We start from the raw sequence: 27,450 nt of genomic DNA on the forward strand, positions 1-27,450 counted from the left end.
TAAAACTCATAAAACCACAAATCCTCAAATTATCAAGTCCCTAAAATCATAAATTCCAAAATTCCTAAATTCCCAAATTTCCAAATATATTTATCCAGATATATTTTCACTGATTCAGATTTACAGAATAAAAAAAATCTTTGAAAAATCTTGAAAGAACCTAGAAACAATCTGACGATCTTGTTGTTTGTGAATACAAAAAAATATCTAGAAAATCATCGTAACCAAAATGGCGCGAAATTTGAAATCGATCAGCGATATATACAATTTCATTTTTACGTTAAACAAAATACATAAATTAGAAACTTTCTCGCTGTTTGAACTGGTTACAATAATTCTGATGTAAATAATGTACATAAACAGAGAGAACACATAGAAAATCATCGTAACAAAAATGGCGCGAAATTTGAAATCGATAATCAATATACGAACCTTGTTATTTCATTTGTACCTTAAACAAAATACATATGTTAGAAACTTTCGCGGTATTATGGCTACTGACAATAGTGCTGATGTAAACAATGTTGCTAACGATATACCGCAGTTCCCGTCACTTCATAACAATTATCTTTGAAATGAAGAGGCAGCATCGTGAGTTCGTAGATTAACAGTACGCAACTATGTATTATCTTTGAAATGAGAATGCAATACCGTCGGTTCGTTGATTAACTGAAAGAATATTATTCATTCAGAAATCTTCATGGTCTGCCAATTAACAATAACATTAATATCAACTACATTGCTCGCTCTTCTGAGTAAAAATAATGAAGTACCTGTACAATAGTGAACTTTTGTAAACACTTGTTACGTCATTATAATTTGTGGCATGACGAAGTTTCCACCGCTCCCATGTAAACATTCAATGAAATTCTGCTTTGTTTTGTCATTCTAATATTGATTAATTTACATAAATGATGGCGAAGATACATTTTTCTTTTTTGTATAATGCGAGACAAGTAATTTAATTGAGGTTAGGTACTGTAATTATATCGGGGATATTAAAGGTGTAATTACAATTATAGGTTATAAAATATTATGAGGGTCGTTATTAATTTAATTTTTAAAATTATCGCTATTATTTATTCATAGAATTAGAAAGTAAACGATATCGATAATTAAAACGGCTCTTTACATAATCAACTTATTATGTTTTAATTTCGTATTAATTTCATGACTTAATTCTTCAAATATGGTTTCCCACATCTTGTAAACAAAGATACTTTCAACCTAATTTGAAAATCTGAAGGAACTTCGAGATACCTATCAAAATTTGTACTACATTACCAACTATTTTTAATGAAAATAAAAATTGGAAACAAGCAAAAGAAATTGTATGTATGGAAGTAAATTTTGCATTTAAGATATAAGTAAGTACATTAGGAATATTTCACGAAAGCAAATTTAAAATAAGAATTTATTAATACGTTAGTGAAGACTGTAGGCCTAAAACATACATTTCTATGTTAATTTATACGATTATAAATATAGTTGTGGTCATAGTTATGTTACAGCATAAACTGTATGTTCATTAGTATATTCATACTGGTATAGTGTATATTAAGACTAGTCTACTTATATTAGTATACCAGTTTGTTAACAGATTACTAGTATACATATATTAATGTATTTGTGGAAGTACAAATATTTATAACAGTATATTTATATTAGTAGTGTTGTATATTTATAGTAGTACATGCTAGTATAAATATGCTATTTATACAAAGCTACTTATACTATACTTACTAGCATAAATCTGCTGTTTATATTTATACTAGTAAGTACAGTATATTTATACTATAACATGCTAGCATAAATATGCTATTTATACAAAGCTACTTATATTATATTTACTAGCATAAATCTGCTGTTTATATTTATACTAGTAAGTACAGTATATTTATACTATAACATGCTAGCATAAATATGCTATTTATACAAAGCTACTTATACTATACTTACTACTATAAATCTGTTATAAATATTTACACTGATACAAATACATTACTATATAGTAGTACATTTACTCTACTAATAATCTATTAATAAACTACTATACCAATATAAGCATTCTTACTATACAGCATACTTAAGCATACTATACATATTATATATATATACTTATATATATAAATATATTATACAAATATATTATATATACATGCTTTATTTGTATTAGTATAAATAGGTTATGTCTATATCAGTGACAGACCTTTACCAATAAATTTATTTTCATAAATCCTGTTTCCCAATTCACTGTCAATACCATGCGTGACGAGAACTTATTACCCTACCACACAAAAATCTGATTGGTCAACGGCACGAATTCGAGCCCAAGAATGCCGAACATAAAATCGCAAAGTTGTTTTAAGCAGAACCGTACCGGAGGCAGTGACGTAAGTCCCATTTCCTGTTTGGCCGGGTATGACCCGACCCTGGTACGACCGTCGACCTGCGGTCTTTTTCTTCCATCGATATCGTCTCCTGATATACATATATGGCGGCTATAATTAAACTTACCCTATTTAACAGCCTTTACACGGAAAACTATTGATCCTCCAGTAACGTAACATTTTGGAGAGTGCGCAGAAAAGAAATAATCAACAGGCAACTTCGTTCTTACCCTTTTAATATTCAGTGCAATTAGAGCCGGAATAGACGAGGTACTTATCTCGAATCTCGCTTTTAGGAACTTTTATACTTCTTTTTTTATATGGGCAGATTATTTTCTATTTTTTATTCTCATTTTACGACATTTGCAAACTGATTGGATGAAAATTATAATGACTGTGTTGGTTATGTTTGAGTTAATTTTCAGTCAGATTTAGAAGTTTGATACTGCATTTAGTAAAATTTCTGTATAATATTAAATTTCCATACTTGTCATATTAAATATTAAATGCCTGTTTTTCACGTTAAATATTAAATTTCGGTATCTTTCACGTGAAATATTAAATTGCTGTATTTTTTATATCAAATATCGATACCTGTGGTAAACATTGTAGCGGAATTCTGTTACGGAGTTCAGCAAACTGCAGCACAAATGTATTTAAAAAAAACTACTTTTGTTTTGAGAGCAATGTTTCTATAATACTCAAAGCTGTTGTAGTAGTTTTCGATTATATTCTATTATAATTAGAACTATTTTTCGTAGCGCCGGAAAACACCCTTAAGCGGCGATAAAACGTTCCATCGACGATCAAACGTGGTTTTCAAACTTCTTTGTATTAAAGGACCGTAAAACAGCGGTTTTTCCTACGGGGAAAAGAAACTTGATCGTAAATTGAAAATCGCTCCCGTTTGACGAAGAATAGACTTAAAAATAACGTCAGAGTTACGATTAAATTTAATATTTTCTTTTTTAACTTTTTATTATTCAGTATTTTAATGTTTGTCGTAACGTTAATTAAGATTAAAAATTTATTGCGTTTTTTATGATACAAATCAGCTAAGTTATTTTCTCGGTTCATTTCTTTATTCTTATTTTATTCCTGATTGCATTTATTTTTAAATTATTAGTGTGTAAATAAATAGTGGTTTATGTTATTTTGTGTCGAGAGGTTAATTTGCCTCAATTTTTTAATAATAATTTTATTGCTACTATTTACTACTAATTTAATAATACATTAGAATATTATTTACTTTAAAGTTAACAAATTGAAGTTTACAAGCATTAACAATACAGTAATCAAGTTTTAGAAATTTGCGGTACAAATTTAAATGCGTTAAATGCTCCAGTACGTAAATGCATCCAAAGGTGCAACCAGGCAAATCACATGGCGCCAAATTCAAATTGCGTAGCGTCAAATATAAATCGTATATTGTTAAATACAAATGGAATGTTTTGAAATAAATATATTAACTGTGTAGAATAGTAATGGACGTATAGATACAAAAATAATCCAACAACAGGTGTAAAGGTATGTACATTTAATATCTTTAATTATCATCGTCATTAAGAAAGAAGAATGACACTTAACTGCGCTCGAAGGCGTGCGAAATGCTGCGCATAGAGCATGCGCAGTAGCTAACAAGTGTTGTGTAAGATTTACGTGTAAGAATCGATTAAAGTACCGAATTCGAGGGTAAATACATCACCAATTATTAATCACTTATTAACAAAAGAAAATGAATACTAAAACACAAAGTGGAAGTATAATTGAATTATTGTAAACCACTTAAATTGGCTTGTAGTTTGCCACCAAAATTTTCCACAAATTAACTTTGAAAGTTATTAAATTTGCAATGAAACTCCAAAACTAAGCGACAATTGCATTAACTAATATGAAATTATTATAAATTACAAATGAACCCACAATTAGAATGATCCCATAATAATAATCACAAAAATAAACTGACAGAAATATTGAGAAACAGATAAATTAAGAAAATGGAGTAGAATCGCGAGCCATATTTATTGCTTTATTTGAAAACTAGTTAAAGCAAAAAAATCGAACGTACACGTGTGCATGGAATACGGTAGACGTCGTTGGCCAGCACGAATCATGTTTCGCGTAGGACTAATGTCGTGAGTACATTTTACGTGCTGGTACCTGTTGGAGGACGTGACTGGTAAAAGCCAAAGAGAAGACGATGAAAAGAAAGAAAACAAACGGTCGAGCTAAGCGTACGAAAACAGACAACGAGACATTGCGCGTGCGCGCGCGTACCGAAGAGAGAAGAGGAAAGGAACGACGGAAAGGAACCTCTTCTTTCTTTCGCACGAAAGAGAACCGGTTCCCCGTCAATCTTAGCGCCGTATTGCGAAATTTTGTCCAATCAACATCGTGGCTCTTCCTCCTTGCCTGTTCCCTCCAAACATGATTTATTCATTTATTTACGTCACTACGAAACTGCACGATGGGCGTAATACAGTGAGACCTGACCGTACTCTTCGGTACGTAAGCTTCCTTTCGATAGGGACAAGTGCAGGGCCAAGCCATTTGCTTTCGAACTTCGAGGATACGCAAATCTGATAGTTTTCTTACTGCAATATTTTTACATTTTTACTTTTTCTAATTTTTCAATTTCTATATCCTCCAATTACCACATTTTTGCATCTCACATTTCCACATTTTCATCTTCTCGAATTTTTATGTTTTTGCATTTATTTAATAGTTTTTAAATTTTAGTTTCTAATTACTTTTTTTACACTCTCAGATTTACAAATTTTGTACTACTCAAATTTTAAAGCATTTAAATGCTTAAATTCACAAATCTTTAATTATTCAAAATTTTAAATATATCAAACTTCCAAGACTTTCAAATTATTTAATTTCCTACATTTCTTAAATCTTCGAGATTTCAAAATCGTCAAATAATGAAATTCTTAAATTAGCAAACTTTAAGCTTTGACATTCTAAAAGCGTACTTTGTGAAACATCTATATCACAAAATTCTCTTACAGTTTATGTACTGGGAAATCGGCCATCTGATATGCAACAATCTAATAATAAGACTAATCGGTTACTATAGCTTGTCCTACTGAAATTTCTTTAGCATTTTAACATCACACAATTAATCTTGCAAGTTTGAATACTTTAAATCGATTCATGTAAAAATACAAGTGACGTTTTAACATTGGGAATATTCCAAAATTTAAGTGTTATTACTAATCTTTAAAAATGTTATCAATTTTACTTTAAAACCTGATTATTGATCGTAGATCGAGTGCTCGTGGGCAAAGTACGATTCATGATCAATCACCAGGCTTTGTTTTGATTAGATTTTGAACTGTTGAATAACTAAGTATTTGTGACTGCTTAGATTTCAAAGGACGTACATTTTTATACCACGTTTTGACTCCAATATGTTTTATTACATGAAATAGTGAGGACATTACAAAAATAATTGATTCCACTCAAGGCACGGCGGATATTGGTTAAACGTCATAGCTACATTTCAAAGCCCTAAGTTAAACGATCAAACTTCGCCAGTAAATTCCATAAGTGTTACGTACATATCCGCTGAGCGTCAATCAAACAGCCTTTAATGCATTTCAATATAAATATTCGTCATGTCGAATGGTAAAGTGAGCTTTAAGATTGTACATATTATAAGTAATATGGTGTCGAATCCAACCTGTTCTTCCGTTTCAGCCATTTTCAAACGAATAAAAAAGTTATTCCCCCGAGCTTATACTAACTGAATTATTGCAGTCGTCTCAGAGATAAACGATAAAACTTCACCGGGAAGTTCTGTAAGTAGAAATAAGAAAAATATGTTGTACACTCGCAAGTCTACGAATGCTTTAGTATCACGAAAATGTTCATTTATGCTTTCATTTCAAAATGTCGTTCACCGTTCCTAATGCAAACTTGACTTCGTAAGGAGATCGAGTTTAACGCGCTCCGAATATCATGTGTACCTTCCTTGAGCTCTGTAAATGCATCAATAATCCGTTCTGTCGATACACTATCGCTTTCATAGCTCTCCGCAGATAAAAGTCTAATGTAAAATTTGGAGACCTCGCAGACTAAACAATAGGTTCTCTCTGACCAACTCGTCTCTCGCGATATTGTTCTTCCAACCATTTTCTGATCTAACACAGGCCTCGCGTAATGTGCGACAGCCATCTAATAGAACACGCGTACGTTAACATTTAAAGTAGGAATATACAGTCGGTTCTGATAAAAAATAAGATCCCAGTAAAGTCATCTCAAGTAGTAAACATGGGGTAAAGATGTTGTTTTGATAAACATTGGTTTATTTTTACTCTGGGTTATATCAACTGTGAACTTTTATTACACATAGGGTTTATTTTTGTTAAAATCGTTTACCTGTGCAATGAGGTATGCTGTAGTAATTTAGTAACCTGTACTATGTAGTTTTCTATAATTGTGCACATTTTGTATGTTATATTTGTGTAAATAAGTGTTATATTGCGATATCTTATATCTCACATTTTGTGTAAAAACACAAAGGTGAAATTTAGTCATTTAAGTTTAAATTTTGCAGAATTTTCAGTGATATAGATTTGTACAAAATATAGCGCTGAAATATAATAGTTTAACTTATTTATTTTTGCATTAAAATATTTCATTATAAACTGATTTTTATTAGCAACATCCATCTATTAAGTCCAATATCGGGTTCTTAAAAATGTAATACAACAATGTGATCATCCACTGCCGCGGTCTGCATCTTGCGACGAAAAGCGATGCCATTTTGTTCTCGCGAGCTTTCCTGATATGGGCTATACATATGTATAACGTAACCAAATATTCAAGTGCGAAGTTGAAGAATTAGACAAATTTGTATGTACAACATACATTAACTGATCTACAAAATTATAGATCGAACTGATTTCACCAAATTGTAACTTATGTACGAATTTGCAGATCCCATTGAATTCATCAGCTTGCAACTGAAGTACAAAATGGCAGATCGAACTAAATTCACCAACTTGTGACTGAAGTACAAATTTAAACATCGAATTGAATTCACCAACTTGTAACTGATGTACAAAATTACTCATCGAACTGAATTCACTAACTTGTAACCGATGTACGAATTTATAGGTCGAATTGAATTCACCAACTTGCTGCAACGACTAATCAACACATAATTTCTAGGGGAACATCATTATTAACGCGCAGTTAGATTTTAGGGCAATTTCATGATAAAGCGTGTGCACCCTAAAAGCGCGACAAAAATACGTACGAACGAAAAGCGAAGCCTCATCTTTCCCAGGCAAGTTGGCCGTGCACGCGTCGAATGATTTTCATGGTTCGTTAACCATTCGTCATTAATCGACGGAGTAATCGGTCGGTCTCCACCTCGGACGCCCCTTATTCTCGTATTTCACAAAGCTTCAACAACGTGCACATGCAGGCGTTAACCTTCTCGATGTACAGTCAGCGGCAAATCTGGCTTCCGTAGGAAAAATATCGGGATCGAGGAAAAATAGGTCTCATACTCGCTCATTTCTAGAGATTTTTCTTTATTCGTTTGGAGACATAAATATCGTTGGATTTTTTAATTTTGAGATCTGCAGATATGGCGATCTAGGAATTTGGTAGATTTTGAATATGAGGATTTAGAGATTTAAAGAGTTAGGAATTCAAAGCCCTAAGGGGTTAGAGAGTTAGGAATTCGAGGACCTAGGGACTTAGAGGGCTAAGAATTTGAGAATCTAGGGATTTAGAGAGCTGGCAATTTGAAGATATTGAGATTTGACGATTTCGATATTCAGAATCTAGGGATTTCGGAAGCTTAGAATTTAAGGATCTAGGGATTTTTTACTCTCGAAATTCAATGGTCTAGGGATTTATACGTCTTTAAATTAGAGAACATAGGGATTTAAGGAGCTTGGAATTTGATGATTTAGGGATTTCGAAAGCTTCAAATTTAATGATCTAGAGATTTTGGGCTCTTAGGATTTAATCGCCTAGAGATTTAGAAATCTTGAAATTAGGGTACCTAGCGATTTAGAAAACTTAGGATTTGATGATTTAGTGATTTAGGAAACGTACAATTCAAGGATCTAGAGATCTTTAAGATCTTTAGGAACTTTAAGCATTGATGATTTAGGAATTTAGGGAGGTTGCAAGTAGAGAATCTAGTGATTTAGGAAGCTTGGAATGTGAGAATTTAGAGATTTAGGAAGCTTAACATTTCAGGTTCTAAGAATTCAGAAAACATGGGAATTTATTGATCTAAGGATTTATGGGACTAGGAATTTAATGAACTCAAAATTTAGGAATGTTTCCAGAGTAAATCTAGGAACTCAATAATTTCTAAATTTCGAGGTTGAGAGCTTCTAATATCGAAAATTGAAAACTCATAGTTGGAAATTGAGAATTCACAACTAAGAATTGAAAGTAGACGAATTGAAAAATAGAAAACTTGAAGAATTGTAGAATTGAAGTATTGAAGAATTGAAAAAATTGAAAAATTGAAAAATTGAAAAATTGAAAAATTGAAAGATTGAAAAATTGAAAAATTGACAAATTGAAAAATCGAAAAATTGAAAAATTAAAGAATTGAATTCGAAATTTCTAATAATAAAAAATATAAAAATTCAAAGATTCCGGACTTGAAAATTGAAAAATTCAGGAACTGAAAATTCAACAATTCAAAAAACTGAAGATCCATTAAATTTCAAAATATGAGAATGCAAGATTCGAAAAGTTATCAAGTTTACAGTTACATACGTGTTCTTATCCGAAAGAAGTCTGCGTTGCACCCGAGTGTACGGGCGTCGACTTTCGTCGACAGGCGTTTTTTACCAAGGTATTCGTGTTACGATATCGTTATAACCATTTAATACATAGCATTTATTGAAAGCAGTCGTAATAAAGTTCCTCCGTAACATCGAGTAATGTCTTATGCAACTAATCGTAAGTTGTAATGTCCTTATTTTATTTCCGAAAAGGAAAGATACTCAATGATTCGAGACTCGTACAAACATTCTCAGACAAGTACATTTTTTAAAATTTTAGTACTTTGTGTACGTAAATGTCTCTATTCGAACATTAATTTTCCGAAAAGAAACACGGTTTTCAGAAAAATTCGAATTTGTTTACATTTCATCGTCTTGCGTTTGCAAAAATTAAAAATGATTTCTTTCTTCGGGTATTTTATTTTGTGTAATGAAATATTTATTCATGTTGTTACATAAATTGTTCTATTTTGAAATTACTATTTTTTACCGGAAAACACGATTTTTTAAAGAAGAAATATTCAATAGGTTCACCATCAGCACTCAAACGAAAATTTATTTATAATTGTTGATTGACAATTCTTTGTGAAATTATATAAAATAACTTAACATAATTTCAATTCATTTGTATGGTTACTATAGTATATTATATATTTAAAATTATATGATAAAAAGTAGATAAAAATTTGACTTCATTTGAGAAATCGGAGATGTTAAATATAATGCTGATAGCGAATGTGTTATACAGTACGTTGTATAGAGATGTGCAATTGTAATTGGAAATGATGATTAAATATATTTTTAAATAACACGAATTTCATTTAAATTATGCGTAAATGTACTATACACTGGAATTAACAAAAAAAAGTTAGAGCAAATGAAGGATTCGAACCACGGATCCTTCTATTGTAAGTTTGCAACTTTATTAAATGAGCTACTGAAATTATCTTATATTACATGTTATCAAATATACAATTGTAGAATAATTCAAAACTTTTGAAAAGCAATTTTAACAAAATTAATATTTAACTGAAGAGTTTTATGGACAATAAGTCTGCAAAACTTAAGTTTCTATCATTTGCATTCAATTTTGCAAGAATAAATATATGAATTTGTAGATTTTCAAATTTTCTAATTTCAAAGTATCTGTACTTTAAAATTTCTAAGTTTGAAAATTTTAGTATTAAAATTCTCAATTTTCTCAACTTCCAAATTGCAAATTTCTAAATTTCTAAATTTCTAAATTTCTACATTTCCATATTTCAAAATTCTCAAATTTCCAAATTCCCAAATTTCCAAATTCCCAAATTCCCAAATTTCCAAATTTCCAAATTCCAAACTTCCGAAATTCCCAAATTCCCAAATTCCCAAATTCCCAAATTCCCAAATTCCCAAATTCCCAAATTCCCAAATTCCTAAATTCCCAAATTCCCAAATTCTGAACATCCAAAATTCCAAAATTCTCAAATTCCAAGATTCCCAAATTCCCAAATTCCCAAATTCTCAAATTCCCAAGTTCCCAAATTCTCAAATTCCCAAATTCCCAAATTCCCAAATTCCCAAATTCCCAAATTCCGAACATCCAAAATTTAAAAATTCAAAAATTCAAAAAATTCAAAAAATTCCCAAATTTCTAAATTTCCACATTCCCACTTTCCCCAACATCCACAGCAAAATTTCTAAATACTGAAATTATTTAATTTAAAAATTAAAATATTTTCAAAACCCAAAATTTCCAAATTTTTAAATCCCCAGCTTCCTAAATACTCAAATGTCCAATTTCCAAATTCCTAAACTCCCAAATTTTCAAATCTGTAAATTTCAATCTTAATTATTAGATTATACAAATTTCTAAATTTCAAACTTGAAAATTTCCAAATTTCTAAATCTGAAAACTAATAACATTAAAAATTTCAAAATAAACCGCCTAAAAATAAGCGAGTCGTTCCCTAATGAGTCCGTAAATAAACCTACAGTGCTCGCGAGTACATGATCTCATTATAGTACAAAACCGGATTATTACACTTAATCTCATACTCGTTTACATATGCACTAATAAATTTGATTTTTCGTTCAATCGTCTTTTTTCCACTTACATTCAGATCAATACTAATTTTATCCAAAAACACTCATTACGCAAAAATGTCTGCGATTTCCGCGTAACATACGCCTATCAAAAAGGTTAACAATCTGCCAGTGGCGCCGGCTCAACTTTGACCCCGGGCAATGTTATGTCAGAATTACGATGAATACTATTTTATGCCATTGATAATATTGTATATATCTTGTATCGTTCGTTTTGAAATGTTTCACTCACTTCTGAAACCTTAAACTTTTTATGTACAGTGTGCGATATAGCGAGATCGTAAAACTGTAAAAGTTAAAATATATATGTATACAAAATGTGAGTACTGTACCAATAGTTCAACTCTTAATAGCTATACTGAACTATGAAATAACTCTAGTCAATTTAATTTCAATTTTACTCACTTTATGCTCTGAAAATCTAAATAAATTACTTTTTTTGAAACCCCAATATTTTTACTATTTTTTAATCAAACTTATATCTCAAGTTATATCTCAAGAGTTCAGCTAAAATTTTAACTCTTTATATTAAAGTCGACACAAATTTTTAGTTTTTCCGTGTAGACCCTCATTTCTTCAATTTTTTCATGTTTCTAATTTCTTTTTTATATTCAAATTTTTTAATTTTACTGAAACCAGCTGTGAAATTTGCTAAAACATCTTTTGAAAATTATTTACAATTTTTTTCAAGTTAAAATAATGAATAACTTCTTTTTAGTGTCTGAGGTCTTAAAGTATAAAGTATAGTTTTATTTGGGGATATAGTGCTATCGTAAAATCGTTGAATTTACCAAGTACCTGCGAGATCAAATTCATTTGATGCAAATCTGAAAACAGTTTTTGAAGTGCAATTTTGAAAAAGTATTTTCACATATTAAGTTTTTGTAGATATCTTCATTTTTGTATCTAAATTTATGACCACACTATATCTACAAATCAAATTATCATTATAATGCTTTAGTACAACATTGAAATTAAACTTGAACAAAATATTTATATGAATTAAATTATAATTAATTTTAAAAAGAATAAGCTGCTTCCTTTATGATATATTTAAATGAACAATTTATTACAATTCATATTAATATTTAATAATCTATTAACATTTATTATATTTATTATATAATTCATGAATTCACTCTGAGATTTTCAGGTTAAAAGATAATTTGAAAGGACCTAGGTCAAGTAGCCATTTTGAAATGAAAAAGAATAAATATTAGTTCACCAATCCTGCAACAATCGAATAATAAAAATTTCATCAAGCTTGATAAAATTAACAGAATATATTGAAATTAAAAACTGAAATTTTTATGTAATTTGTAGTAATTAGAAAAATATTTATATAATTTATTTCGAGGAGTTCCTTTATATTACATCGTGTTTCAATCCGAATATAAATTTTAAATGAAAATGAACATTACGAATGAATAGTTCGAATTTGCATAAGCGCAAGAACCGGAAATTATGGTGAAATTCGTTTCGCTTTTAAGGGTAGCTACGGTTCCAACCGATTCCGAACCGTGTTATTAAATTGATATATCGTCTCTTTATGCATGCAACTTTTTTTATGACGAAATAGTCGTAAAAGGCTGTTAAAACAAAATTAATTTTCTATAATAATGTCTAGAAAATGCACACAAAAATATTAGAAGTTAATAGACGTTATAACTGTTCGATTGTTATAGTCGACTTCGGAGATGTAGTCCGATCGTAAATTAAATTGATATAACCTCGACGTAAGCTTGTATTTCTCACTTTAATTTACGATCGTACTATATCTCTTAACCTAAATATACTTTATACATATCATATGTAATATCCATTCAAACGATGAATATTCCTATATTGTCAAACTATAAATTACTATTTTTGCTATCTCACCTTCACTCAAATCGGTAGATTTGTAAATTAATACATTTCTCATAATGAAACGTAAAAATAGAGCACGCACAATTCACAAGTTTTCGATACACAAACATCAGTTCTTCCATTTTCATTTTAACGTAGTGTTCCAACTATCGAAAACAAAATAATCTGTAATTACCACAGTTGATCGATATAGCATCACCCATAACATCATCATAAAGGTCTATAAAATTTTATATGCATCTTCTATACCCACAGTTTCTCGTGAATACATTTACTAACCGTATTATTAAACGCATACATTGTCTAGGGACTAGTAAATTAACGTTTTATGAGTAGCATACATAATAAATAAAGATTATACACACTTGTACTGTATACATTTACCGAATCAACATTTCAGCTGTGGCATACATAATAAATAAAAAAATTGCATCAAGGGTTAGACGCGGCTCCGTCTTACACCTCGCTGTCGAAGCTGTCACTTCACAGAAAAGGTTAAGTATGGGTAAACACGTGTGATTCGCAGGCGACTCCGCTAAACCTCGTCATTTCCGAGCGTTGCTTTGGCAAAGCAGCCGGAACATCGCCTCAACCCGCTTCTACCCGCCTTTGCTCGCCACGATGTTTCGTCTGGCAAAACCAAGGACCGGTTTTTATAACCTTTGGAACACACGTTCGATGTTGGCTCGCTTCGTCTCGCCTCACCTCGCCATGCCTCGCCTAGCTTCGTCTAACCTAACCTCGCTTCCAACTCCCAGCTGCGCCAACGAAATTCGTGAAATATTCTACCGCGTTACATTAACGTACCGATTCTCGGCCCAAAATTATCACTTAACCCCCGGCTACTAGGGCAAGACGAAAATTACCGCTCTATGTTACTTATATTTCGCCGGTTTCCGTTCGAGCAAACTTCTACCTGTAACCTTTCTACTTCGCTACGTTCGGACGCGACGTAGGATGCCTTTAGATAAGTACACATGCTATTTACGAAAACTTTGTACTAAAATCGACTGAAAGATATATACACAAGTAATCGTAAATCTTTAAAAATTAAAGGTAGCAAGTAGGATTTAAAATCAGAAACAATTTTAGACAATTGAGACAATTTTAGTTCGTAACACTGTTGGAAATATTTATCAAAGAATGCGCATTACGCTTTCGATGATTCTGACAATTTTAATCAATAACCTAAAAAAATTACTATGACGCTGTTTTATATAAACGGTATCTTTGCCGTATGCATATTATATCATAAAATAGTCTAGTATAATAGAAAAAATAAATTCAATGCGTAACAAGTCTTTCAACTTCTATTTTTGAATAACTTCTATAATACCATAACATTTTCAAGCTTGCCCCTAATATGAAGCTCCCAAGCATCAGTATTTACCATAACCTCATGTTTCAAACTCTGAAAGTGTGTCGTATGTCATTACCCAAGTAATAATTTTATTCATATTAAATTGCAAAAGCTTTAAACGTATATTACTCTCCCATTTCGTAGAGTTGTTTCGGTTTCGCAAAATTATTACTTTTGGTGCGCTTTATAATTGTACGAAGTTTGAATAAATTCGGAATTTCGAAAGCCACGAGGTCTCCTTGGAAGGTGGACTAGGTCCTCTAATTTCACTGGAACTGTCAAGTGTCTAGTGTTGCTTAATTCAAATGTAATTTGAATATAGTTATTCTGCGCAAAGTGCTTAAAACCTTTAACTACGGAGGTGGATTTTTCGTACTGTAACATCCGACGTGGAGCTTTAGTGGTCGCCATGTTCAGGTGATCACCGTGAAAAATTAATTAGATATACTTTTATTCGCTATTTAAGTAGATTCTGATGAAATAAGGTTTATAAATGAAAATTGAATTAATGAAACAATTAACTTTTAAATTAAATCGTGCGTCGATAAATTTCATTATGGCGGACATGCAATGGAAATTGAAAAACGAGAAAAATGAATAAATATCACAGTTGAATGATATCTTATTGCAAATAAATAATTTTACAAAAGAAATTATTCTATTTATATTTATATATTAACTGAATAATTAATGATAATTAGTTAACTTACGTTTATGTATGATTTAATAATAAATACACTTATAGATGTAGATTAAAGTAAAAAAGTTAATAAGAAAAAAAAGGTTTTACGAAAACCAAGTTCTACAACTAAAGGGATTTCCAAGCGAACATACTTATGCTTTCAGTGTTGCCAATGTTTATTAACAAACTGCTCGTACCTTTTACGTCAAATATTTATTGACAGTACATTCACTTTCGAAGTGGTATTTGACAACGCACAATTAAAACAGTATCTGTGTAATCATTATATTCCTTATCAACATTTTGACAATGTTAATAATATTTTGGTTGTTATTAATCAAGTTGATCAATATTTTAAAAATAAGCGAAACAAGAATTGAAAACTCAAGCACTGTGCGTGGCCGATTTTTCGGTCGCATTCCGAATACCAGTAGGGAACTATAGTTTGAGTGCGTAGAACGACGGAAATATTTATCGACTTTAATGAAACCAGAATTGGAAGTACCTACATCTCAGTCTTATCATTTCAAAATTATGAGAGTAAATTACAAGATTCCAAAATTTCTGAATTCTAATATTTTAATATTCTAACATTTTTAAATTACTAAGATTCAAATTTTGGAAATTTTGAAAAATTGAGAATTTAAAAATCATAAAATTTGAAAGTATCAAAATTCTAAAAATTCAACGTCTCAAAATCTCAGAATTTAACATTTTAAATACTCAAAATTTCGAAGGCTCAAAATCACAAAATTTCAAAGGTTTAAAATCTCAAAATTTCGAAGTTTCAAATTTCTAAAGTTCAAAATTATAATTTGAATCTCTTAAAATGATAAAGTCCGAAAAGTCTCAAAGTTCCATTTTTTAAAAATTAAAAAATTTCAAAACAACCAAATTTTCGAAATTCAAAAATTTTTAAGTCTCAAGTCCAAAAATCCCAAAATGTCAAAATCTAGAGTCATCGTCTCAACATTGCAAAATACCATATTACTAAAAATCAAAAATCTCAAAAACCCAAAATCCTAAACTGGTAAAATCCCAAAATCCAAAACATAAATCAACAAATTCCAAAATTTCCAAGTATAATAATGAATATAACAGAAAAGGAGGAAGTCAACGACTCCAATAAAAAGAGAAATAAAAATGAATGATTAATAGTGTAATCCACAACTATTTAGGTTATGTATCGAAATATCAGATGTACATTTACTCGTGAAAGTATTCACTGTTACGTTTTAAATTTTAGATGTGTAAAATTACATAATAGAGAAATTATTGATAGCATGTGCTGATGCAGAAACATATAAATATAGCTAAAATGAAATAGTACATATTTGATTTGCAAACGTTTTGTTACGCAGCAAAACCATTGGCGTAACTATGTAAGTAAAATTTAAAATGTAATCATTTTCCTAACAGAAATATTGAAATAAGTGGAAGAACATTCGTCAGTTAATAGAAATTAATATTTGAGCGTAAATGCATACTGCAACTGAGTTATACTTATGTTTTAATAAAGTAAAGAGAAAGAGAATTACAAAGAAAAATTTAAATTATGCCAATAATCGTAACTAGCGAAGAAATTTAAAATATGGCATTATGTTTTAAATCCAACAGCATAAATATTGAATATAACATAATTAATATCCCGGCGCACTTTAATCTAAAATGGTATTTCACGGAAAATTATAAATTTATTTGGATCGTTAATCTGAAATACCTATCTAATTTTTGTCGCGCATGCATATTTTCTTTAAAGTATGTATCTTTTTATTACATGCGTAATTATTGTATCGTATAATTTGTCGAACGACTCGAATACTTTCGTAAATGATCATACGATTTCCGGTTTAAACGATAGCAATTTTCAACGCCGCGCGTTCAACAATTACTTCAGGAAACTGCGATCGTTTAACGCTTGAAAAACTGCCTAAATCGATTGGAATAAGCAACGGAATGCGTAATCTGTAGTTTAAACGACGTTCGTTTGCCTATAACGCAAAATATTTCGATCCTCTGGTTGGCACCGTCGCTTCCCAGCGACGCCAGTTTCCGTCGTATAAAAGAACCGAATACTCTCTGTTATGTGTTCTTTATTAGATACGGGAAATGGAGAAAAGGATATAAATTGTCACGTAAGCACGATTTATTACCCAATTTAACGCTTTTTATTTGCACAATTTTAAGAATAGGCGAGTTTTTGAAATGAAAAACTTTTATAACATAATTCAATTCATAATCCCACAAGTGTAATATTCTGAAATGATAAAAATATTACAAAAAATACTGCTAAATACAATATACCCATGGTAATACATTTAAATACAAAATTATGCGATAGATCATTTACAAAGATTATACATTATTTAACAAAAGTGATTGCATTTACGTTGTAAACATTAGTGATTGTAACTGATTAAAAGAAGCAATATCTTTATATTTTGAATGTTTGTGTTCTAAGCTACTATTGTATCTTGCATAAATGATGAAAGTTATAAGGTATTATAAAATAAGTTACACAGTAGCTAATATTTTACATGCAACGTTCTATTTTCAGAATAGTTTTATTTATTAAATCTGTATTTTATGTGCAGAAGCGTGAGAACTTATAGATATTGTAGAATAAAATAAAAATTTAATTAAAGCATTTGTTTTAAAGATGGAATCCCATTGTTTAACAGTGGGATACTGTAGAAACAACAAAAATAGTTTTAAAGTATGCGTAATCATTGTTATGCTTGATAAACTGATTACAATTGTATGTATCAGTGATTGACGCATGACTATTACAACCTTGATCAGTTATAATTTTTCATTTTCAAACATCTTACAAAACTATAATTTTTAATTTTGCATATAGTATTTAGTTGTAGATAAAATATAATGATGTATGATCATTATGAAATATAATTCACATATATGTAAAAATGTAATGTGTAGTAATATGATGCATATGTAATGATGTTTAGTATAGACATTATATTTAAAAACAATACTAATAAAAAAGTAGTACAGTTTTAATAAATCCAAGGACATAAGAATATAAATTTCAGGTAGTTTGCATTGTTTGAATTTAAACGCGAACGTTCGAGCTGTTCGTTAATTCCGGTTTGTAGAAACGCTACGGTTGCCTCGGTACGTGTTCATAAAAGATGGGCAATAGAATGCATTTAGGAAAAGGGTCAGTCGGGACTAAACCGTGTAAGAGAAAGTTTGAGAAAACTGACCTGCGAGGTGCGCGGATTCTACGAAACGAGAACTTAGAACACTGTGTTACTACACAGAATACGTTTATGTTGTTGTTTGAACGTTAATTTTTCATATTAAGACAGTTCTAATTCCAATTCTCTTATCATCGAATCAATTTCTACGCGTGGCTGCGTATTTTTACATATTTGTACTTACATAATTTCTACATAATACATGTTATCCATGTATTTAATTTTGCTATGTTGCTATCTGCTCTGAAATTCTTTTCAAGCTTTTATTATCATAAAAATACCTCCATATTTAACAGTAATTACCAGATATAAAGGAAATAGATAGAGAATATCATTTACATTGAGTTACGTTCATTAAATAAGTAACCCATACAAAGGAACTTAAGAAGATAATGAGAAAATTAAAATTCTCACAGTCTTGTTGCTTGAAACATAAAAATAGATGTAAAATACTGAATTATATCATGAATTACATTCTTCATTTTGAACATACAGTTTTATGTTTTGTAATTACAAGTTAAACAGATTGTATGTACAAAGTAGATGCAGTTTTGATAGTCCAATAAAAAATGATTCAACTAAAAATGAAAAATTTATTGAATTTATTGAGAAAACCTATGGAAGCATGTTTCTTTCTTAAAAGAATTGTCTTCTGTTTTTTAAATAATATTGTTTTCTTTTTCAGGAATTTAAAGTATATGATAGAACCTACTCAGTAGTACTATAACAACAACATTCATTTCTGAAATAAAATGTATAGTCATTGCAGAATAGAAAAGAAATATCTTGAACATTTGTTCCCCTTCCTAATTCATAAATTTGTATCTTTTAATTCAAAAATCAAGTTGAACTTAAATTACTTTGATTAGTATGATAATTTTTGATCGAACACAAAAGTGCACATTGAAAATTCATGTAAACTATTATTATTGTAAATACTATATTTCAGAAACAATTTTATAAATAACAGGTCAGATATAAATCTAAGGATGTATTACATACATCCAGCAGTTACAAATATAATTCAAAATTTGATATAACGATAAACTTTTTTAATTTCCATAATCAATGCTATTTTATATGTACATAAAATAACAGTCCTTATAAATTTTTAACTTCTTATGCATACAACCTTTTGAATTTACATAGTAAATTCCTTTTATTAATATAAGTACTACTTTCGTTTACAACATAATCATTTTCATAACTTTTCTGTTAGATAAATATTAAAACATGTAAAACAAGGACTAAATATTGATTTTTAAATAAAATAGCACACAAATTTATGTTTGGAGAAAAGGATTATATTTATTAAAATAAGTTCCACTACAGTTACTGTACAGTGGAATATTTGTCAGAAAAAATATAATACGTTCGCTGAAAAAAATAATATAGTAAGCCTTCTCAGAAGTTATTATCTATAATCGGTATATCTCATCGAATAACTACGGCCGCCGTATTTTTCTTGTTGGAGAAAACTCTACATAACTCAACCTATTCATATACTTGGAACGGTAGAACCATTTCAGCCCGTAGTTATTCAAATTTTGTTTTAAAACATTAATAATTGTATTTGTGAGAACTATTCAACGACTAATTTAAAATTTTGAATTACGAATGTCCTATTGTAGGTGGAGCTCGTAGTATTTATTCTTCCCGCCGGGGGCCCCCCATAAGCAAAATGCGCCATTGTTTATTACAATGAATTTTGGAACGTGTCCGTTACAAATGCAAATGAAGAGAAAGAAAGGAAAAGTAAGTCACGTTTTAGCCTGAGGCTACTAATGAATTCGTCGTTATTATCTTAAAGCAGTTAGAGTTACGTTAGATGTGTATTTTCAGATGGGTACTTAAAACGAAGACTTCCAAGAAGGTTAGTATTGCGAATAATTCATGGAGCCGAGTGTAAGGAGTACAGTCAGAAAATAGTGAATAAATCGTAATAATGTGTCACCTATTACTTTTATTTGTATTTTATGCAGGGAAATTGAACTGCTCCTTGATATTAATACACAGGCTGTACCTATTGTAGGGTTGATCAGTGACAAGAAAAAATATTAGAAAAATAATGCAACACAGGTAATTATTTTTCCATCAGACTTGAGCGCAATTTAAACAGAATAAAAAGTAATTTAAAATAATTAGTTATTTTAACTAATTTACTATTTCTATTTTAGAAGTGACATAAAGAAAGTAATTTTATTTTGTATGAAACTTAAATAATTTTTTATTTAAGTCGTACCATTTGCATAAAATGACAGGTAATCTAATATAAGATGTATTGAGGATATCTGTTATTTTGTTTGAATTTATATACTTTTATGTGATGACTAACATAAATGTACATAGCATACTCATACATTTACCCTTGAGTATTATATGTATGTGTTTATGTGTAAGAGATACTGTAACGAGATCAGTGTATCTGATACAATGACAATAAAAAAATACCAGAAATAGCTGGTACAAAGTATTTAAAATATAAATAAATGTTTATTCAAGTATAAAATAAAAGATTATTTCTTTCTAATTTAAATGCAACTATTTCAAATAATATCTGGTTGAGTAAGATAATATGTTATTCAAATACATTTGATCGTGTCCAAGACTATCCCTCATATCAAATTAAACAGTTTCAGCATAAAAATTTTGTTTTGTTTGCAAAAATTCAGCCTTGTATGAAAAATTAAGTTTTGCATATTTGCAGATAAAAATTAACATTTATCGCTTTGAATTCCTACATCAAGTTTACTTCAACATCAGTATGCACAAAATAATGTCCTATTAATATCTCATAAATGATTATTTGATATTTCTGTCAGTAAAAAGAGATATTAAAATACAGGCAAGCAAACAAATGAAAAAATAGAGTTCAAAGAATTAATATTTTGTGAAGTATTCATTTCCTCTTTTATTGTGGCGACTATTCATTTCAGTAATAATTTAAGAATTCTGTTTCCAGACATTTTTAATAGAGGTTTATTTAATTTTCTCCATTGCAGCTATTATTAAAAAAAGTATAATCTCTCTTATTTTTTTTGTACATTAGAAGTGTTGATGTTTCAGTGCTTTCGGTTAGTATTTAGAGATCAATATTTTGAATGTAAAGATTGAAATACAGGCAAAAAAAGGATGACTTTTACTTTTTAGTACTTTTTCAGTTTTACCCATTTTTAATAGACAATCTCAATTTTCATAGATATAAAAATTATTCCAACCACACAATAATTGTCGACAATTTTTATACTAGAGACTTTTATTCAATTCAACAGTTTAGTATTCAGTTTAATATCCAATTCAGTATTTAACTTCAGTATATTTCATAATTAATACCAACTGTGTAGAAATATAAAACAAAAGTTCAGAACCCTTCCAAGGCTAGTTAGATCAGCATTTGAAGCATAAAGGGTGAATAAGTTGATTTTGTTTTATTGGAAAAGTACTTTTGTTGCATCACCCCTACATTGTACGATCTTTTTTGTCCGGGAGTGCACGTGACAATGTACGATCAAGTTGTGTGACACTCTTCTGTTTATCGGTAAAATGCACGGCACGCATACTAAATGATTCTGTTGCTTTTCGAAGACGTTCAAATTGTGATACGATAAAATACTATTAACCTCAAAACAAACGTACCAAACAAATGATATGAATGATAGTGTACGAAAGAAATACTTTTGTAAACAAACATAGTTTGAAGTTCAGCACGTTATATAATCGTGGCGTCTTATTCTATTTTAACGTCATATCAAAACACGTTGATTAATATTGATAGTGAATGAAGAAAATACACGCCTTTTTAAAATACGGAGCGGAGAAAATAAAGGTTAGAAAACAAGATTGTTATTGAAGAACAAAATAAATGTTCAATGTTCTATACATGTGTAAATTTTATATTGAATTAAGGTTATAATTTTCGGAAAAAATTGCTTTTTCAGTTTAGTAAATGATTTCAGTGAAATTTTTGCAAATGAAGAAGTTACACGAATTTTGTGTAAAAAGGTTGAAATCATTTCTAACCTAAAAAATAAAAATTTGTATGAAAATGAGAGATACAAAATACGAAAAATATTCGTAGTATGTAATATAAAATTTTGAAGTGAAATACATAGTATATTGAATTTTACACAAAAATGGCGGCCATTTTTCAATTATAAAGAAAATCTTTCTTGATATAAAACTAGAAATGCAAAATACATCAAATTTGGCGGTAATGAAAAACTTTAAAAGAATTTTAATCATTTTTATTTTAAAAAGATCTTTTTAGAAATAAGTGATGCAAAGATATTACTTTCAGTAATAATTCAAATGTTTACATAATTTGGATTGTATAAAGCAATTACATCAATTTTTTATTGGAAGAAGTGAAAATTATTTGTGAATCCAGAATCAGAATTTAAAAAAAAAAAAAAAAAAAAAAAAATGAAAAAGATCGAGAAATGAGATGTGCATAATATATTATAGTGTATATGCATTTCACATAGAAAAAAGAGGAAATTCCTAACCTAAACAGAAAATTTTTCTCGAAAGAAGAATGCGAAGTATCAGAAACTTTCATAGCGTTCAAGATCTAAAAATACTTTTAATTGTTGAAACCCGTAGAATACAAAGAAATATATAACAAAAGTGAAGATAATTTCCTAGTCTGAGATAGAAAATCTTTTTTCAAATAAGAGGTGTAAGATGTACAAAGTTTCTGCAGTAATTTAAAGATTTAATATTTGATAAAGTGAATCGCACATTTGAATTTTAAAATCGCATTGTACACAATTTCCACTACTATTTTCTGAAGCAGTTAATCCAGATACCTGCGTGTTTGGCACCGTAACGAAATATGGCAAGAGTAACTGTTTCAAATTAAGACAATGCCTTTTGTACAGTTCTGTACATACCCGCGACGGGTCGACGATCAAGAATACTGTTGATTGCTAGTTAAAGTTTATTACTCCGAATATACCAAATTTCGGTTACGCTATATATTTTTGTAGTCAAAAACGAAAAAACCAGAATGCTTCACCGATTTATTGAAAAGTATCATAATTTAGTAAATAGTAGAAGAACCTATCAGTATTAAATCTTTGAGAACTAACAACAAATCACAAAAATCCTACATTTCAGTTACTTTTTTATAATTTAACAAGTGTGTTTGTAATTCTCATAAAAGACTTTTTTATTTTATTAACGTTTTTTATGTATTTATGGTTTAGAATTAACTCGGAATTTTTCAATATTCTGAATAATATCTTGGTTCCAAACGGCTCGACCGCAAAAGATTGAAAAAGACCGCCAATTTCAAATTGCATAACAAAACGATAAGGTGAATGAACTGTTTAAGAATCTGTACGCGGTAATACATTACGAAAAGGCGCGAAATTACGATAACGCGGCAGCGAATATTATAATTTAAAATAAGCACGAATATTCAAAGTGTTTCAAAGACTCACGATAATATTAATTGTTTGGGACGTTGAATCGCGTTACTAGACAGTGTCGAACGTTCTCGACATTACGAATCACAAACGTAAATATGTTTTTGTGCATTGAAACGCCAAGCAAAAACGGACGCACGTCAGGACACGATTATGCTAAAATTTGTAGTTTCAAGTTGGTTACACTGAAAACATATTTGGATGACCAGTATTTTTGTACCTCGGTTTTTTCACTATTTTTTAGACAAAGCTTTATTAAGAATCCCAGCGAATGGGAGAATGGAGTGAGAAGATGAAAGGTTTTCTTTAAGAAAGGAAAACGGAGTAATATAATGCTAGAATACTACAATGAAATATTACGCTTTGCTTCAATTAAGCGAAACGCATTACTTAAGCAAATTCTGAGATTTTGTAATCGTGGAACATTTCTTTGTGTTACGAATGATATTAAAGGAAACAATCCATCAAATTTTTCTTTAAACAAAAACTTAAATACAGATTGAAAAGGAATGATTTAAATAACTTTTGGATTAAATTAACCTGTAGGAAGGTTTGTAATTTGTGTTATGTTTTTGTGTAAACTGCAGTGGACGCTGAAAACAGTTCGACGATAGCGGAACAAAGAAACAAAAGAAAATGTATCTGTCAAAAAATTCTAAACTGCAAGTAGACACAAAGTGTAAAATTTCGTTTCGTTTTCTGAAACTATAAGTTCCGTGTTAAAGTTTATTGACCGTAAGGTCTGTTATTTCTGTTAAAAATTGTGCAAATTCAAAGGTAGGTACAATTCTTCTTACTGTTTAATATTGTATATTAAATTGTTACACATTTGTTACAAATGTTATAATATTTTGTTAATTGATGTAGCTTAGAATAAAAATTGTACGATAAAATTTTGAATAAATAAAACTTGCGATTGTTGATAGTATTTTCATTATGCCTCAACAAAAACGTGGTTATAAATGAAGTTAAGGAAAAAAAGACCCCAGAGACTCTTAAGAACCCAAGTTGAAGAAGAATGTCTGGTTTCTTCTTGAAGAACGAATGTTTTCACCTCCGTATGTTAAGGGTTAACTTAAAGTACCGCCAAAGTACTCTTTTAAGTACTTGCCAAAAGTATATTTTTGGCAAAGGTACGGATTGTTTCAGGTTGCCTCTTCACATTTTTGTAATTTTGTCAAATTTTCAATAAAAGAACTTTCTCCAAAATATATATTTTGTAATCACAAAAAAACCCAACCCAATAGTTCCTTTAACAAAATTTTAAAGAATTCTATTGTGTAGTAAATATATTTCTTTAAGTACGTTTTCCCTGTTTTCTTTAACTTTCGTCATTATTTAAAAAAAAAATAGGGACACGAAAGTTTGCATGTATGTTGAAAAGACATTTCCGTATGAACCTCAACTATTCACTTGCAATTTATTTGTATTTTCATATGGAACACTAAAAATTGCAATAAATAAATTATCTTTTTATAGATCGTCTGCATTCTGACAATTATTGTCTCAACGTGTGAAGTTTTAAAATAAACTAAACTTTAACAAATTATAAGTCACTCATAGTTTCCTATTTCAAGTTAACGGCCCAGTAGGAGGATAAAATTCGGAGAAATAAGGATAGGACGCTCAAAACCATAACAAAATGAAACTTAAAGAAAGTTTCTACTATATTAAAATATTTGTTGAAACTTGAAGAAAATATAGACATTTATGTACTACGATAAAATATGGTTATGTACTACAATAAAGTATGGTTATGAACTACAATAAAGTGTTGCTGTTTATTTCTGTTAGAAATAGATTTTTATGTACTTAAGCGAAATATGGTTGTTTATGTACTTTAGTAAGTTTATGTACTGCGACATAATATGTATCTATGTGTTACAATATAGTGTGGATGTTTGTATACTTCAATAAAGCATGAAAGCTTTAACAGCAAAAAGTTTCTGTTTATTTGAAAAAATTCCCAGTTTTAAACTAGGAAACTCCCTTACATCAAATACGCATCAAGTATAACATCTTAGATCCATAACGGAAGACCTATCGTGAATTAAAAATATTTACCTGCGATTAAGCAGAACTCCACTGTGACGACTATGCGAACCCAAAATGAAGATAAGTTTCGATCATCCTGGAGAGAAATCCCCAAGCGAGAATATCCGTTCACACAATCATATTCCTATCCGTCGGACAGAGTTACTGCACACCACCCTGATCACTTATCCACTGTGTAACGTCGAATTTCACTTCGAAGCACACACCCAGGCGATAACACGTTAAAATTGGTGAACAGAGTGCGTGGAACGTTGAGTATTCACTCCACTCATGGCTTCCCTCGGGCACTGAACCGTCACCAACGAAACAATAAGAAAAAAATGTTCAAGAGTCTCGATTCGTTCGGAGAAATCGAGTACAGAACGTAATCAACGATAGATTCCGTTTATCATGACTGCCTTCTCTCGAAGGAAGGTGCTAGAATCAAGCTACATTTTCGACCAGTGTCTCCAAAGATTCGACGAAATACAATTTCTACAGTCTCCTGGAGTATTTGTATAGTAGCGAACGAGCGTTCATCTCGACGTAGAAGACTTTTCTCGAATACGGGAATAATCGGCGATCCCGTACACAGGCGATGTATAGAAAATCGATCAAGGGATGAAATTCGAGAGAAATGACGGCCGGAACAGAGTCAAAAATGGAGTACGTGACTCGGACGCTTCCGATATATTCCCTTTAATGCGGGTGCCGGCCGGCTTAAAGCTGCGATGCAACAAACGAGAACGTTCGTAACCGGCCAGATAACTGGAAAATTTTCCGAACACGTATCGCACGGTTCACTTTTTACGTGCAAAGCACAGAATCACTTTTCGAAACGTTTAATCCACTCTTTTTATGGGAAAGTTCGCGTTGTAGCGTTTGCACTGGAGTTATCACTGAACAATGTTTCTGCGCGAATTAAACGAGAAACGGCTCGTTTAAAGATATCGCGTGTACCGTTAAAATTCAATCGACGAGCAAATAATTTTTACTTCCGGTAAAAAGAGATACACCCGTAACACGGCACATTATAGCATGCTCACCATCGAACGGTTGAATTGTGACTGCGGCTGACGGGGTTCGATGAAGTCACCCCCACTACTGCCGGACCGGTTCGCAGGGGGACGCCCAACTGGGACGTGGACGCTCCGCAGGCCACGCCTACTGTCACGCCCCCACACCCCGTTCGTAACTCCCTCCGTCGCAACTCCCACGAAACCTATCGTGAAACTTGAATCTTTTCCCGCGTTTTCTTCGGGTGTAACGTACTCGGAGGGGGGACAGATTAAACTTAACACTTCGTGGAACGTGTCGTGCATTCAGGATTTTGACGTTTAACTTTTCATACCGTTGTTCTTTGTTTACTTTATCGAATATTTATAATTGGGGGTTTTCGCGGAATAACTTCTGTATGGATTATATGTTATACTGAGGTGAGGGCAATGTTTGAAATAAAAAACGTTTTCGGAAACTTTATGCTTGTACGTAGAGAATTGCAGTAATCACACTGGAGATTATAGTACTTTTCAATGTTATTTTAACGAGCTAGTGGCAATTGTATGGTGATTATATTCAGGTGTAATTATCGTTACAGTTGTTTCTACCTA

At 30.5% G+C, this 27,450-nt stretch overlaps 1 protein-coding gene and 1 long non-coding RNA gene across 6 annotated transcripts in view; one reads left to right on the forward strand and one right to left on the reverse strand.

Moving 5' to 3' along the window:
* wge (BAH domain and coiled-coil containing protein winged eye) overlaps positions 1–26,935 on the reverse strand; it is a 339,615-nt gene extending 312,680 nt beyond the window's left edge. For both annotated transcript variants that reach the window (XM_076532773.1, XM_076532774.1), the window contains exon 1: positions 25,871–26,935. The gene's annotated coding sequence lies outside the window, so the exon portion shown is untranslated. The remainder of the gene's footprint in view (positions 1–25,870) is intronic.
* Positions 16,873–25,873, forward strand: LOC143264630 (uncharacterized). 4 transcript variants are annotated; one of them, XR_013038452.1, is made up of 6 exons: positions 16,873–17,291; positions 20,009–20,132; positions 20,220–20,250; positions 20,360–20,456; positions 24,394–24,583; positions 24,733–25,271. It is a non-coding gene; the product is annotated as an uncharacterized LOC143264630 (long non-coding RNA). The 4 variants fall into 4 exon arrangements; XR_013038451.1 differs by lacking the exon at positions 24,733–25,271 and adding an exon at positions 25,286–25,873 and having other exon boundaries at positions 16,874–17,291; XR_013038450.1 differs by lacking the exons at positions 24,394–24,583; positions 24,733–25,271 and adding an exon at positions 25,286–25,873 and having other exon boundaries at positions 16,959–17,291.
* Positions 26,936–27,450: the final 515 nt, after the last annotated feature.

This window comes from Megachile rotundata, chromosome 6, assembly GCF_050947335.1.
Source record: "Megachile rotundata isolate GNS110a chromosome 6, iyMegRotu1, whole genome shotgun sequence".
NCBI classification, from domain to species: Eukaryota; Metazoa; Arthropoda; class Insecta; order Hymenoptera; family Megachilidae; genus Megachile; species Megachile rotundata.